At 41.7% G+C, this 12827-nt stretch overlaps 1 protein-coding gene and 1 non-coding gene across 2 annotated transcripts in view; one reads left to right on the forward strand and one right to left on the reverse strand.

The window, feature by feature from the left end:
* Positions 1-12827, reverse strand: part of STMND1 (stathmin domain containing 1) — a 108669-nt gene that overhangs the window by 43693 nt on the left and 52149 nt on the right. The gene's annotated exons all lie outside the window — the stretch shown is intronic.
* Positions 2809-2915, forward strand: LOC137774350 (U6 spliceosomal RNA). The gene has a single exon (XR_011075872.1). It is a non-coding gene; the product is annotated as a U6 spliceosomal RNA (small nuclear RNA).

Consider the following 12827-nt stretch of genomic DNA (forward strand, 5'->3'; position numbering starts at 1 on the left):
TGAAGGGCAAGAATAAAGTCTGAGGACTGACACTACCTGACTTTGAGACTTACTATTAAGCTATAGTAATCAAGACAGTGTGGCATTGGAGAAAGAATCCACCAACAGATCAATGGGACAGAATAGAGAGCCCAGAAATACATACCCATACATACAGTCAACTGATCTCTGACAAAGGAGCAAAAGGTAATACAATGGAGCAGAGATAATCTTTTTAACAAATGGTGCTGGAACTACTGGACATCCACATGCAAAAAAAAAAAAAAATAGAATCTAGACACAGGACTTAACATCCTTCACAAAAATTAACTCAAAATGGACCACAGACCTAAATGCAAACACAGAACTATAAAACTCCTAGAGGATAACATAGGAGAAAATCTCGATGACCTTGGGTTTGGCAATGACTTTTAAGATACAACATCAAAGGCATGATCCACGAAAGAAAGAATTGATGAGCTGGACTTCATTAAGCTTAAAAATTTCTTCTATGCAAAAGACACTGTCAAGAAAATGAAAAGACAAACCACAGACTGGGAGAAATTATTTGTAAAAGACAGATTTGATAAAGAACTGTTATCCAAAATATACAAAGAACACTTAAAACTCAACAATTTTAAAAAACCCGATTTAAAAATAAGCCAAAGACCTTAACAAACATCTCACCAAAGAAGATATACAGATGGCAAATAAGCATATGAAAAGATGCTCCACATCATGTGTCGCTTGAGAAATGCAAATTAAAACAAAGACCTACCACTAGCACCTATTAGAATGGCCCAAATCCAGAACACTGACAACACCAAGTGCTGACAAGTGTGTAGAGCAACGGTAGCTCTCATTTATTGCTGCTGGAAGTGCAAAATGGTACAGCCACGTGGGAAGACAGTTTGACAGTTTCTTTCAAAACTAAACATCCTCTTTCCATACAGTCCAGAAATCACACTCCTTGCTATTTACCCTAAAGACGTTAAATTTATGTTCACATAAAAACCTATACACAGATGTTTATAGCAGCTTTTTTCACAATTGCCAAAAGTTGGAAGCAAACAAGGTGTACTTCAGTAGGTGAATGAATAAATAAATTGTGGTACACCAAAACAATGGAATTTAATTCAGCACTTAGAAGAAATGAGCTATTAAGCCATGAAAAGACACAGAGGAATATTAAATGCATATTGCTAAGTGAAAAAGCCAATGTGAAAAGGCTATGTACTGTATGGTTCCAACTACATGACATTCTGAAAAACACAAAACTAAGGAGACAGTAAAAACATCAGTGGTTGCCAGGGGTTAGTGGGGAGGAAGGGATGCCTAGGTAGGGCACAGAGGATTTTTAGGGCGGAAATACTACACTGTCTGAAACTAGAATGGTGGATACATATCATTACGGATTTGTCCAAACACAGAACGCACAACACCAAGTGTGAACTCTAATGTAAACTGTGGACTTTGGGTGATAATGATGTGCCAAAGTATGTTCATCTATGGTAACAAATGTACCGCTCTGGTGGGGGATGTTGATATGGGGGAGGCAGTGCAAGAACAGGAGCAGGAGATACATGTGAAATCTCTGTATCTTCTGCTCAATGTTGCTGTGAACCTATAACCCCATACACTGGGTAAAGATAACTATACCACAGAGACCTGACATTGGAATGTTAGCAGGGAGTGCTGGAGTAGTGGAGCATGGAGTAAGGTAACAGGGGAACTTGGAGTTAGGGGGACTGAATGATGGACCCAGGAGGATAAAATTAAGCTGGATGTGAGAGCACTTGGTGCTCTTGGGAAGAGTAATGGTCCTTCTCCCTGCCGGTCCTTTACCTCTCCTCTGCCTTGTTTCTCCTCAGACCTCTTGGATCTACATTCTGAAAGATGACCAAACAAAAGAGAACTACTGTATTCCAGGACTTCCCTGGCGGTCCAGTGGTTAAGACTCCGTGCTTCCTGTGCAGGGGGCACAGGTTTGATCCCTGGTCAGGGAACTAAGATCCCACATGCCATGCAGCAAAAAAAAGAAAAAAAAAAAAAAGAGCTATTCCAAGAGATCTTAAACACAATAATTTAACTGTACACCCCCAGTGGGTTATACCTTTAGGATAAACATGGGGAAAAATCTAAACACAAGTTACAGTATTCATATTGTCAGTGAGTGGTGGCATCATTTCTCTAAGACCATTGTGAGTATATTGTGGGATAAAACAAATGAAAAATGGTGTGATATTCTAATTGTATCATTTCCAGTGTCACTGACAACCAATTTTATTGGTGCAGGAAAAAGGACATATCTAAGATAGAAAAGGTTAAATAAACCCTTTACTCCTGAATTTGAATTGGAAGTATCAATATGTTCTCATGATGTATTTTGTCTTTTAAAAATTAAAAATAAAATCTTTTTCTAAAAAAAATTCCTAGTTCTGTCTACAGAAATAGCCAAACAAATAATGATCAACTTCATAGCAATGTATATCCTGAGTGGCCAGATTGTGATCTTACAATACCATTTCCCACTATAAGGAAAGATTTCTCTGGAGAGATGACTTCTTCTAGGTCTGGGTCAGGAAACATACAAGAAAAACCTAGAATATGTTTTCGGATCAGAAATCAAGGAAGAAAGGATGACGGCAAAGACATCTTACTAAGGCACGTCAAAAGGACTCGGGGCTGACCTAAGAGGCTCTCCCTAGCTAAAGATTGAGCAATTTTAACATTAAGGACAATAATTGCAATGGATCGAAACACATAAAATATGTTGAAATCCACAGGTTCATAATGGTACAAAAAAACAAACCAAAAAAATCAACTCAGGTGCTCGCTTCGGCAGCACATATACTAAAATTGGAACGATACAGAGAAGATTAGCATGGCCCCTGCGCAAGGATGACACGCAAATTCGTGAAGCATTCCATATTAAAAAAAAAAAAAAATCAACTCAGATTAATTACCAATTGGTCCCCTTTGGAGAATGCTGGTGAACCAACACATTAATTTGAAGCCAATAAACAAAGGGAAAGAATCAGGACTTATCCTGATGTTGCTATCTAAACTGTACTGGATAACTAAACAGTAGATGAGAGAAAGTTTCTCTTTATAGAAATATTCCAGCTAATAAATAAATAAGGATCGATAGAATATTATCATTTTCATCCCTTAATGAATCAATGGATCTATGTATTAATCATCATTGCCTGCCAACATCACAGAAAGAGAAACAAATATTATTTTCATTCACATGGAAGATCACACCACCCTTATAAAGCAGTCTTAAAAAAATTCGTCCTGAATCTTGTCAAGCCTATAGATCCAACTATTTACAGGAAATCACAAAAGAGAGAGGAACATTTTAAAATACCATGAAGATAAAACAAGCAAATCCAAACAGGGAAACCCTATAGGATAAATCGTCTGGCTTTCCCCACAATGACAATAACAAACAACAACAACAAATTCAAGGAAATAAAATAATGAACGTGGACCCAATAGATTATAAGAGACTTAAATGACATAGAATTAACTGCCGTTGATGGCCCTTTTTTGGACCTTGACTCAAATAAATTATTTGTAAAAATAAAAATGCACACATTTATGAAACAATTGGAAATGTGAATATTGGGTACTAGATAGTTGATGGTATTGAGGAATTACTGGTAATTTAGCGGGGTGTGATCATTATGGTTATTTCTGAAAACTCCTTATCTTTTGGAGATACATGCAAAACATTTTATGGATGGAATTTAAAAAAGAAAGAAATCACCCCAGAAATAATAGAGAACTCACCACAGATGTGAAAGAAATAGAATTAGTTTCAGGAAAGTTTCATTCCCTCCTCACCACACCCCTGAGAAGCCAGAGTTTACTCTATTGATTCATGGATGAACAAGCAGAGCCTCTTGGGAGGTGGACCTTCAGCTACAGACAGAGAGGAAGGCGGATGAAGAAATGGTTCCATGTTGTCTTAATCTTGGCTCGGACACTATGCCCCCTGTATCAGTCAGCTCAGGTTGCCATAACAAAATACCATAGCCTGATGGCTTAAACAACAAAAATTAATTTTGTCACAGTTCCATAGGCTGGGAAGTCTAAGATCAAGGCGCTGGCTGGTTCCACTTGTGGAAAGCCACCTTCTTGATGTGTCCTCATGTGGTACAGGAGGTGGGGAGAGAAATGGAGAGAGAGAGAGAGAGAGAAATATAGAGAGAGGAGAGAGGACTCTTCCTCTTCCTACAAGGCCTCAGGTCTACTGTATTAAGGCCCAACCCTTATGAACGCATTTAACATTCATTACTTCCTAAAAGCCCCATCTCAAAATACCCTCACATTTGGGGGTTAGGGCTTCAACATATGAATTTTGGGAGACACAATTCAGTCCATACCACCCCCATGCAGGACTCCTCTGCTCAGTGCTGGGTCCAAGCCAGGTCTCTGTGTCGGTAGCCAAGTACCTGGAAGGATCCAGCTACATGAATATTTGCTGGGCTTCATCACAGCCCATATGGCTTTGCACTGTCCACCAGGGCTGAATGAATTAGATCAAATCAAAGAAGAGAGCCCAACAGGATACTGCTTTTTGCTAGTTCTTTCCCTCATATGAACAAATACTAAATATAATTAATCATGTGACAGAAATGGGGAAGGTTGGTTTTTTGTTTTGTTTTGTGTTCATTTAGTTTCATTTTGTGAGGGATTTCTGCAAGGACCACGCCTAAACATTTAACTCACTTGCTTTTTAACGTAAGGATAATGAACATGAAACAAATCTAAGGAAACAACAGATTCTACCAGGAAGACTTCAATATTAAGAGCAGTTGAAAGGCAGGGAGAAGCAAGAAAGACAAAAGAAATAAAGAGAAAAAGAACAATAACAAAAGAGAAGGCCCCCCCCCCAAAAAAGAGAGAAGGCCCAGGGCAAGTCTGGAAGGAGAGGGAAGAAGCTCAAGGAGGAGCAGGGGAGAAGGGGAAGGAGGGGGGAGGAAGGGGAGGGGGAGGAGAGCTCCCTGGAGAAAGGGCAGACACCAGCGGTATTCCAGAGGACAACCAACAATTCAGAAAGAGAGGGAATGGCTCAGGAGCCCCTGAGGTTGGTATTTCTTTTTTTTTTTTTTTTAACATCTTTATTGGAGTATAATTGCTTTACAATGGTGTGTTAGTTTCTGCTGTATAACAAAGTGAATCAGCTATACATAAACATATATCCCCATATCTCCTCCCTCTTGCCTCTCCCTCCCACCCTCGCTATCCCACCCCTCTAGACGGTCACAAAGCCCCGAACTGATCTCCCTGTGCTATGTGGCTGCTTCCCACTAGCTATCTATTTTACATTTGGTCGTGTATATTGTCAATGACACTCTCACTTCATCTCAGCTTACCCTTCCCCCTCCCTGTGTCCTCAAGTCTATTCTCTACATCTGCGTCTTTATTCCTGTCCTGCCCCTAGGTTCTTCAGAACCATTTTTTTTTTTTTTTTAGATTCCATATATATGTCTTAGCATATGGTATTTGTTTTTTTCTTTCTGACTTACTTCACTCTGTATGACAGTCTCTAGGTCCATCCACCTCACTACAAATAACTCAATTTCATTTATTTTTGAGGCTGAGTAATATTCCATTGTATATATGTGCCACATCTTCTTTATCCATTCATCTGTCAGTGGACACTTAGGTTGCTTCCATGTCCTGGCTATTGTAAATAGAGCTTCAGTGAACACTGTGGTACATAACTCTTTTTGAATTATGGTTTTCTCAGGGTATATGCCCAGTAGTGGGATTGCTGGGTAGTATGGTAGTTCTATTTTTAGTTTTTTAAGAAACCTCCATACTGTTCTCCATGGTATTTCTTAAAATAAATAGCTCTCATTTCTTCCTGAGGTTGATTTGGGCTGAAAGCATAAAAGATTAAATCATAATCTTTTCTAACTGTAAGGTTAGTTAAATATTGTTCATGCACAGTTCTTTAGCCTTAAGTCATGGGATAGTCTGTTCTAAAATCTCAAAGCCCCAAGTGAATGGAATTTGTTTTGGCATTTCAGAATGATGTCAACACGACTGTAGAAAGGAATCAAACCGAGGGCCAAAACGTCTTTATCCCTCAATGTGCGCTTTTTAATTAGTAGGGGAGACATCATTGGTGGCCTCCCCAATAGCCATTCTCCATTCTTCGTTGCTAACGGAAGAGTGATTTTGTTTGAATGGCAATGTCCCCCACCCCATGGAACAATCCCATGTGCCATTGGTAGTGGCAGGACTAGGGGTGAGCAGAGAGGGACAAGGGAATATCCGCTTGTGGGTTTATGGGAAAGATTTTCTACCTAATAAAGGAGAGAGTTCCTTCCTGCTCTGGGTGCTAGCGTGTGAAAATGAGCTGCTGCAGCCAGATTGTGACCAGGTGTAGCAGGCCACGAGCTGCTGCCCTAAAATCCTGGTGTTCTTGAACCACTGAGCAAACTCTGAAGCTCCCTCCCTCAAGGCTTCTTGTAACGGGGGACAATTCAGTGTCTTCTTGCTCAAATTCTACCTATTTTGTCACTTGCAACTAAGCACCCTTAACTGAGAACATTAAGTACAAATAAAGCTAAAGGATGTGAGTAGGATTTGGCTCAGTTATGAGGTACAAACCCCCAAATAGCAGTGGTTCAAAGGAGATAGAAATGTATTTCTCTTTCATATAAGAATCTGGAAGCCATCCGTCCATGGCGCTGTATAGTGCCCTACAGCCTCGGGAACTCAGGGTCCTTCCAGCTTAATGATCAGCAATCCATGACCTCATTTTCCAAGGTCACCTTCTGGTCTATGTCGGCTGTTCCAGTTCAGCCACCAAGTGCATTTTTCAACCAACGGGAAGGAGTAAAGGGGGAAAAAGGGGCACAGACATATAGCTTATGTCCAAGTCCTCAAGAAATAAAGGTATAATAATAACCCCAAATAACCATCCATGTAACGGCCTCTGCTTAATGCCTGGGAGGAGAGCCTCCCTTTCAGAAGCAGCCACGGAGCGGGGACTTGGAGGGTGCTGACCAGAGGACACGCCTGGCTGGTGGGGCTGGTAGTACAATCCCCTCACTTCTCACTCCACCTGGATGGAGGTTCCAGGAGGGAGAGCGGAGCAGGAGGCCCTGGGGAGGAAGGGACTGCAGAGCCAGAGAAATATTTTGCATTATTGTCAGCAGGCCTCGTTTTCCCTCTGCGTCAGCGTGAACTGGGAAACGTAGGCTCCACAACCGCGCATGCAAGTTAACGCACCGGAGAGGCCGAGCCGGGCCGGCAGGGCCGTGGGTAGATGATGTGGGAGACGTCAGCCAACTCTCCAGTCCCCAGAGCTCACCCCACTTCCAAAATTAACCGCTGCCCTTAGGTGGGCATGAGCGCAGCTGAGGTGGTTTCCCCAGCTGATAGGAGACAGCTAAGGGAGGAGAAGCCTGGGGCCAAGCTCTCGGGAAAGCTACAGCTCAACTCCCAGGAGAACAAATGAGGCAGAGCAGATAAAGACAGATCTGGGTTTGAAGCTGGCTGTTTGAATTCCCAGTTCTTGTTCAAGATACCACCTGAGTTCTGAACCAAGAGAATCCCAGGGGTGAACATGTCTTCTTCTTTAAAAGAGAAGTGTTTCTAATTCTTAAATATTCATTCCCCCCAAATAGTAAATTCTACCAATTAAAGATTTGTAAGAATCCTCTCTAAAAATGGAAATGTTTTGAGCAAATGATGGCATTTTCTATTCTGATGAGAACTGATTCAACCAAATAGATTTTCTTTGAATCTTTAACTGACATGAGCCACATTTCAGAAGCGGGGGCTTTTCTCCAAAGAAGACATACAGGCACATGAAAAGATGTTCAACGTCGCTAATTATTAATGAAATGCAAATCAAAATTACAATGAGGTATCACCTCAAACCAGTCAGGATGGCCATCCTCAAAAAGTCTGTAATAATAAATGCTGGAGAGGGTGTGGAGAAAAGGGAACCCTTCTACACTGTTGGTGGGAATGTAAATTGGTGCAGCCACTATGGAGAACAGTATGGAGGGTCCTTAAAAAATAGAGTTACCATATGTTCCAGGAATCCCACTCCTGGGCACATATCCAGAAAAGATGAAAACTCTAATTCAGAAAGATACATGCACCCCAATGTTCATAGCAGCACTATGTACAGTAGCCAAGGCATGGAAGCAACCTAAGTGTCCATACACGATGCATGGAAAAAGAAGATGTGGTATATATACACAGTGGAATACTACTCAGCTCTAAAAAAGAATGAAATAATGCTATTTGCAGCAACATGGATGGACCTAGAGATTAAGTCAGACAAAGACAGATATCAAAGGATATCGCTTCTATGTGGAATCTAAAAAAAATGATACAAATGAACTGATTTACGAAACAGAAACAGACTCACAGGCATAGAAAACAAATTTATGTTTACCAAAGGGGGGAGGGGAGTGGGTAGGGATAAATTAGGAGTTTGGGATTAACAGATACATGAGAAAAAAAAAAAGACGTGGGGCCTTTGATAGGGGGATGGGGAAGTGGAAGGTAGAGACGAGACGTAGTAGGGGGTGGGAAGATGGTGTGTAGAAGGGAGGTCTGTGTGGCATGGGGAGGGATGCCAAAGGGCTTTGAGACTGTATGAGTGTCCTGTGGCTGCTGTGACAAAATACCACAAATTTGGTGTCTTAAAACAACAGACATTTATTCTTTGACAGCTCTGGAGGCTAGAAGTCCAAAAGCAAGGTATCAGCAGGGCCATGCTCCCTCTGAAGGCCCTAGGCAAGACTCCTTCCTTACCTCTTCCTGGTTTCTGATCGCTCTTAGCATTCCTTGGCTTGTGGCAGCATCACTTAATCTCTGCCTCTTTACACAGCTTCTTCTCTATCTGTATCTCTCTGTGTCCTCTCTTCTTCTAAGGACAGCAGTCACTGGATTTAGGGCCCACCTTAAATCCTGGACTATTTCATCTCAAGCTTTTCAACTAATTACATCTGCAAAGATCCTATTTCCAAATGAGGTCACATTCTGAGGTTCTGGCTGGACGTGAATTTGGGGTGGGACACTCTTCCACCACTATATAGGCATTGCCAGAGCGGGAGAGAGGGGAGGGGGCCTCACAGGTGGTGCTGGGTAGGACATGTACAAGCTGCAAATTTAAATGTGTACTCTAGAACTGGTCCTTTTTCCTCTTCTCTTTGCCAAGTGAGACGTGGCTTCTTCTCCTTTTGGAAAATCAGGCCCAAGGGAGCAGGAGGTGGTACCTGCAGATGCTCACCTAGAGGGTCGAGCTCTCTTCCATTCCTTAGACCTGCTGGGTATCTGGAGAACCTTCCCTCCTGCCCTTCTCCTCTGCCTGCATACTCCTCCCTACAGAGGACCTGATTCTAAGGCACCTGGGAAGGCTTCACAGGGATAGGGCTATAGTGTTCCGAACGTGATAGGCTGGTGTTTGAGGTTTCTGCCCAGGAAAGAAATGACCAGTGGCATTCAGTCATATAAATGGCATTCTCCAATTGCCTAAGTGTAATTGTTAATGATTGACAAGTCTTGAATGTGATTGGATCCCCTCAACCTCTCTATAGAGCACCATTTTGAAAATTTCATCTCTACATTCAAAGGCTTGTGTTTCACGGATTCCTCAGCTCAGCTTCTTTTGGGACAGAGCACAAGCCCGGGGTGGAGTGTTGGATTCCTATTAGCATTTTCCACCAGCCAGGCTGTGTGCTCTTATGCAGATGTGCTGAATGCTTTCCTTTTATGTAAATGTCTGATCCACAACAGGACTACCCTGTGCCTGCTCTCATCCTGCTCAGCTCTTACAGAGTCCTTTTAAGGTAGGGGCCATTTGGCAACTCTAGCAAAGAAGTTGGCTTCCTTATTATATCAAGAAGTTAAAATTCTGACATAGTCCTGAAATTTCTTGAGACAAATAGTTCATATAGTTTCAGTTTGATGGCATGTTAGTCATGAGTTGTTTTTTTCTTTGAATGTGATAAAAGATCAACTCAAATGAGCTTATGTACAAAGAGAGATTTGATAGGATATGGGAGTTTCTTATGTCATCAAAGGAAACCGACACCCAAAGAGCAAGAGGGGCAAGGATGAGGATGCAGCCCCGCTTGAGAAACTATGAGAGACCGAAATATCACAAGGATCTGCGCTTTGTCTATGCTTTTCTCTCCCTGTCGACTTCATTATCGCTACACACTGGTCCACATTTCACATCTTGCTACTCCCACAACTAGAACAGGACCAACCCACTTTCTCCTTGGTCCCAAGGTTAACTAAAATGCCAGGGAAGGGCAGTGATTGGTTCAACTTGGGCAAGCACGTCACTCCTGGATGCAAGAGCCCTCAGATATCTGGAAAAGTTGTTTCCTTTGGATAGTTTATCAAATTATATGGAGTGCTTGAGCCTAAATCACCTCTTTTGTGTAATGCAAATCTTGATGATTTTGCTGTGTACATGTCACTTTTTGAAAAATGGATGCTTTGAATATGGTGTTTGTTTCCTTCAACAGAACCTTTCTGGAATGAGTGGAAACATCTATCCATCTCAACAAAAAAGTCTGCCATTTATGAAAATGGGTCGGACATTCTGTTTAAAATCCTGTATTAAATGCTATTGTGTAAAAAATATTTAGTGTTGTGAATAATCTATAGATTTAATAAGCACTATAGCATTGTTTCTAGCGAGAAAAAACTGTTTTAAATATACTTTTCGTTTGCTGAGGAATTACAGCTGAGGTTTTGGGGGAAAAGTTGATAAAAGCAGCTCTGGGCTATGTGCCCATATTTTAAAATAGGAATGAGCACTGGTAGTATGTGTCACCATCCTTTAAAAAGCCAAGTATCGATTGCAGCAGAAAAGCAGCCCGGGTTCCACCATTAGGTTCAGCCTTGTTGCATTCAATCATCACTTCACAGAGCAGAATTCTTCCTTTATCCCGCCTACTCCCCATTCCCGGTTCCTAGGGGTAGCTAGTACTTCACTGGGGATATCTGTTTATCCCTTTTGAAGGATGTGGACAAAGTCTGGAAGACCAAGCAGAAAACCTTGCTCTCACAAAGGTTGAGACTTGGAGGCAGACCGGCCTGGATTCAGGTTGAGACCTGGCCACGTCCTGTGAGGCACTGACTAGCATACTCAACATTTTAAAGTTTTTATGTTCTCAGTTGTAAAACTGGGATGATATTGGGTTGTCCAAAAAGTGCCCTCGGTTTTTAAGACACATTTTTCATTTTCACCAAGAACTTTATTGAACAACGTATTCACCCTTTTGTTCCACCACCTTCTGCCATTTTTCAGGCAACTTCGTAATTCCATCTTCCCAAAACTTTTTATCTTTTTGAGCAAAGAACTGTTCCAGGTGCCTTCTACAGTCTTCCAGGAAATTGAAATTTTTTCCATTAAGAGAATTTTGTAAAGACCGAAATAAATGGAAATCTGAAGGAGCAATGTCTGGTGAATACGATGCATTAATCAGAACTTCCCAGCCAAGCTGTAACAGTTTTTGCCTGGTCATCAAAGAAACATGCGGTCTTGCATTATCCTGATGGAAGATTATGCATTTTCTGTTGACTAATTCTCGACGCTTTTCTTCGAGTGCTGCTTTCAGTTGGTCTAATTGGGAGCAGTACTTATTGGAATTAATCATTTGGTTTTCCAGAAGGAGCTCATGATAGAGGACTCCCTTCCAATCCCACCATATACACAACATCACCTTCTTTGGATGAAGACTGGCCTTTGGTGTAGTTGGCGGTGGTTCATTTTGCTTGCCCCACGATCTCTTCCATTCCACCTTGTTGTACAGTATCCACTTTTCATCTCCAGGCACAATTTGTTTTAAAAATGGAACGTTTTCATTAAGTAGAGAATTGCATGAGGAAATATGGTCGAGAGGGTTTTTTTCACTTAACTTATGTGGAACCCAAACATGAAAGCGATTAACATAACCGAGCTGGTGCAAATGATTTTCAATGCTTGATTTGGATATTTTGAGTACGTCGGCTATCTCCCGCGTGGTATAACGTTGACTGTTCTCAATTAATGTCTCGATTTGATCGCTATCAGCGTCAACTGGTCTACCCGACCGTGGGGCATCGTCCACTGAGAAATCTCTAGCGTGAAACTTCACAAACCACTTTTGACATGTTCAATCAGTCACAGCACCTTCTCCATACACTTCTCCAAAAAGAGAGCACAAATCTCTTTTTGCGCTTTGGTTGAGTTTTTACCTTTCTTGAAATAATAAAGCATAATATGCTGAACATGTTGCTTTTTTTCTTCCATCTTCAATATTAAAATGGCTACACAAAAATTCACCAATTTTGATGTCTTTTTTTAAATGCATGCTGATATGACAGCCGTCACATACAATCTAACAAAATTGTTTTGAATGAAGTTAAAGACAGCTAAGAGCTCCTAGAGCCACCTTACGGAAAAAAACAAATGAAACTTTTGGCCAACACAACACTATCACCCAGGGTTGTTTGGGGTATGAAAGGAGATTGTTGATGTAAAGTGCTTGGCACATGATGACTTGGTGAGAGTTGTATTTGGTCCCAACTATACTCTGACCTCCTTCCCTTTGCTGGGTCATCCGAGTCTCTCGGTCCCCTCCACTCCCCCCAGCATGCGGGGGGATGTTGAGAATGAGCCTGACCATACCCACGTTAGCCTGACTTCCAGTGGCACGGCTTAACCCACACTGTCCCTTCCCTCTCTGTTGTTTTCACATGAACTGCAGGTCATGGCTGGTTGGCTGGCCTCACACAGGACGAGCACCCATTTGACGTGGACGGTCTGCCTGTCCTGTGTGTCCAGCTCCCCACTGAGATGAGAA

Source organism: Eschrichtius robustus, chromosome 12, assembly GCF_028021215.1.
Source record: "Eschrichtius robustus isolate mEscRob2 chromosome 12, mEscRob2.pri, whole genome shotgun sequence".
Classification (NCBI taxonomy): domain Eukaryota; kingdom Metazoa; phylum Chordata; class Mammalia; order Artiodactyla; family Eschrichtiidae; genus Eschrichtius; species Eschrichtius robustus.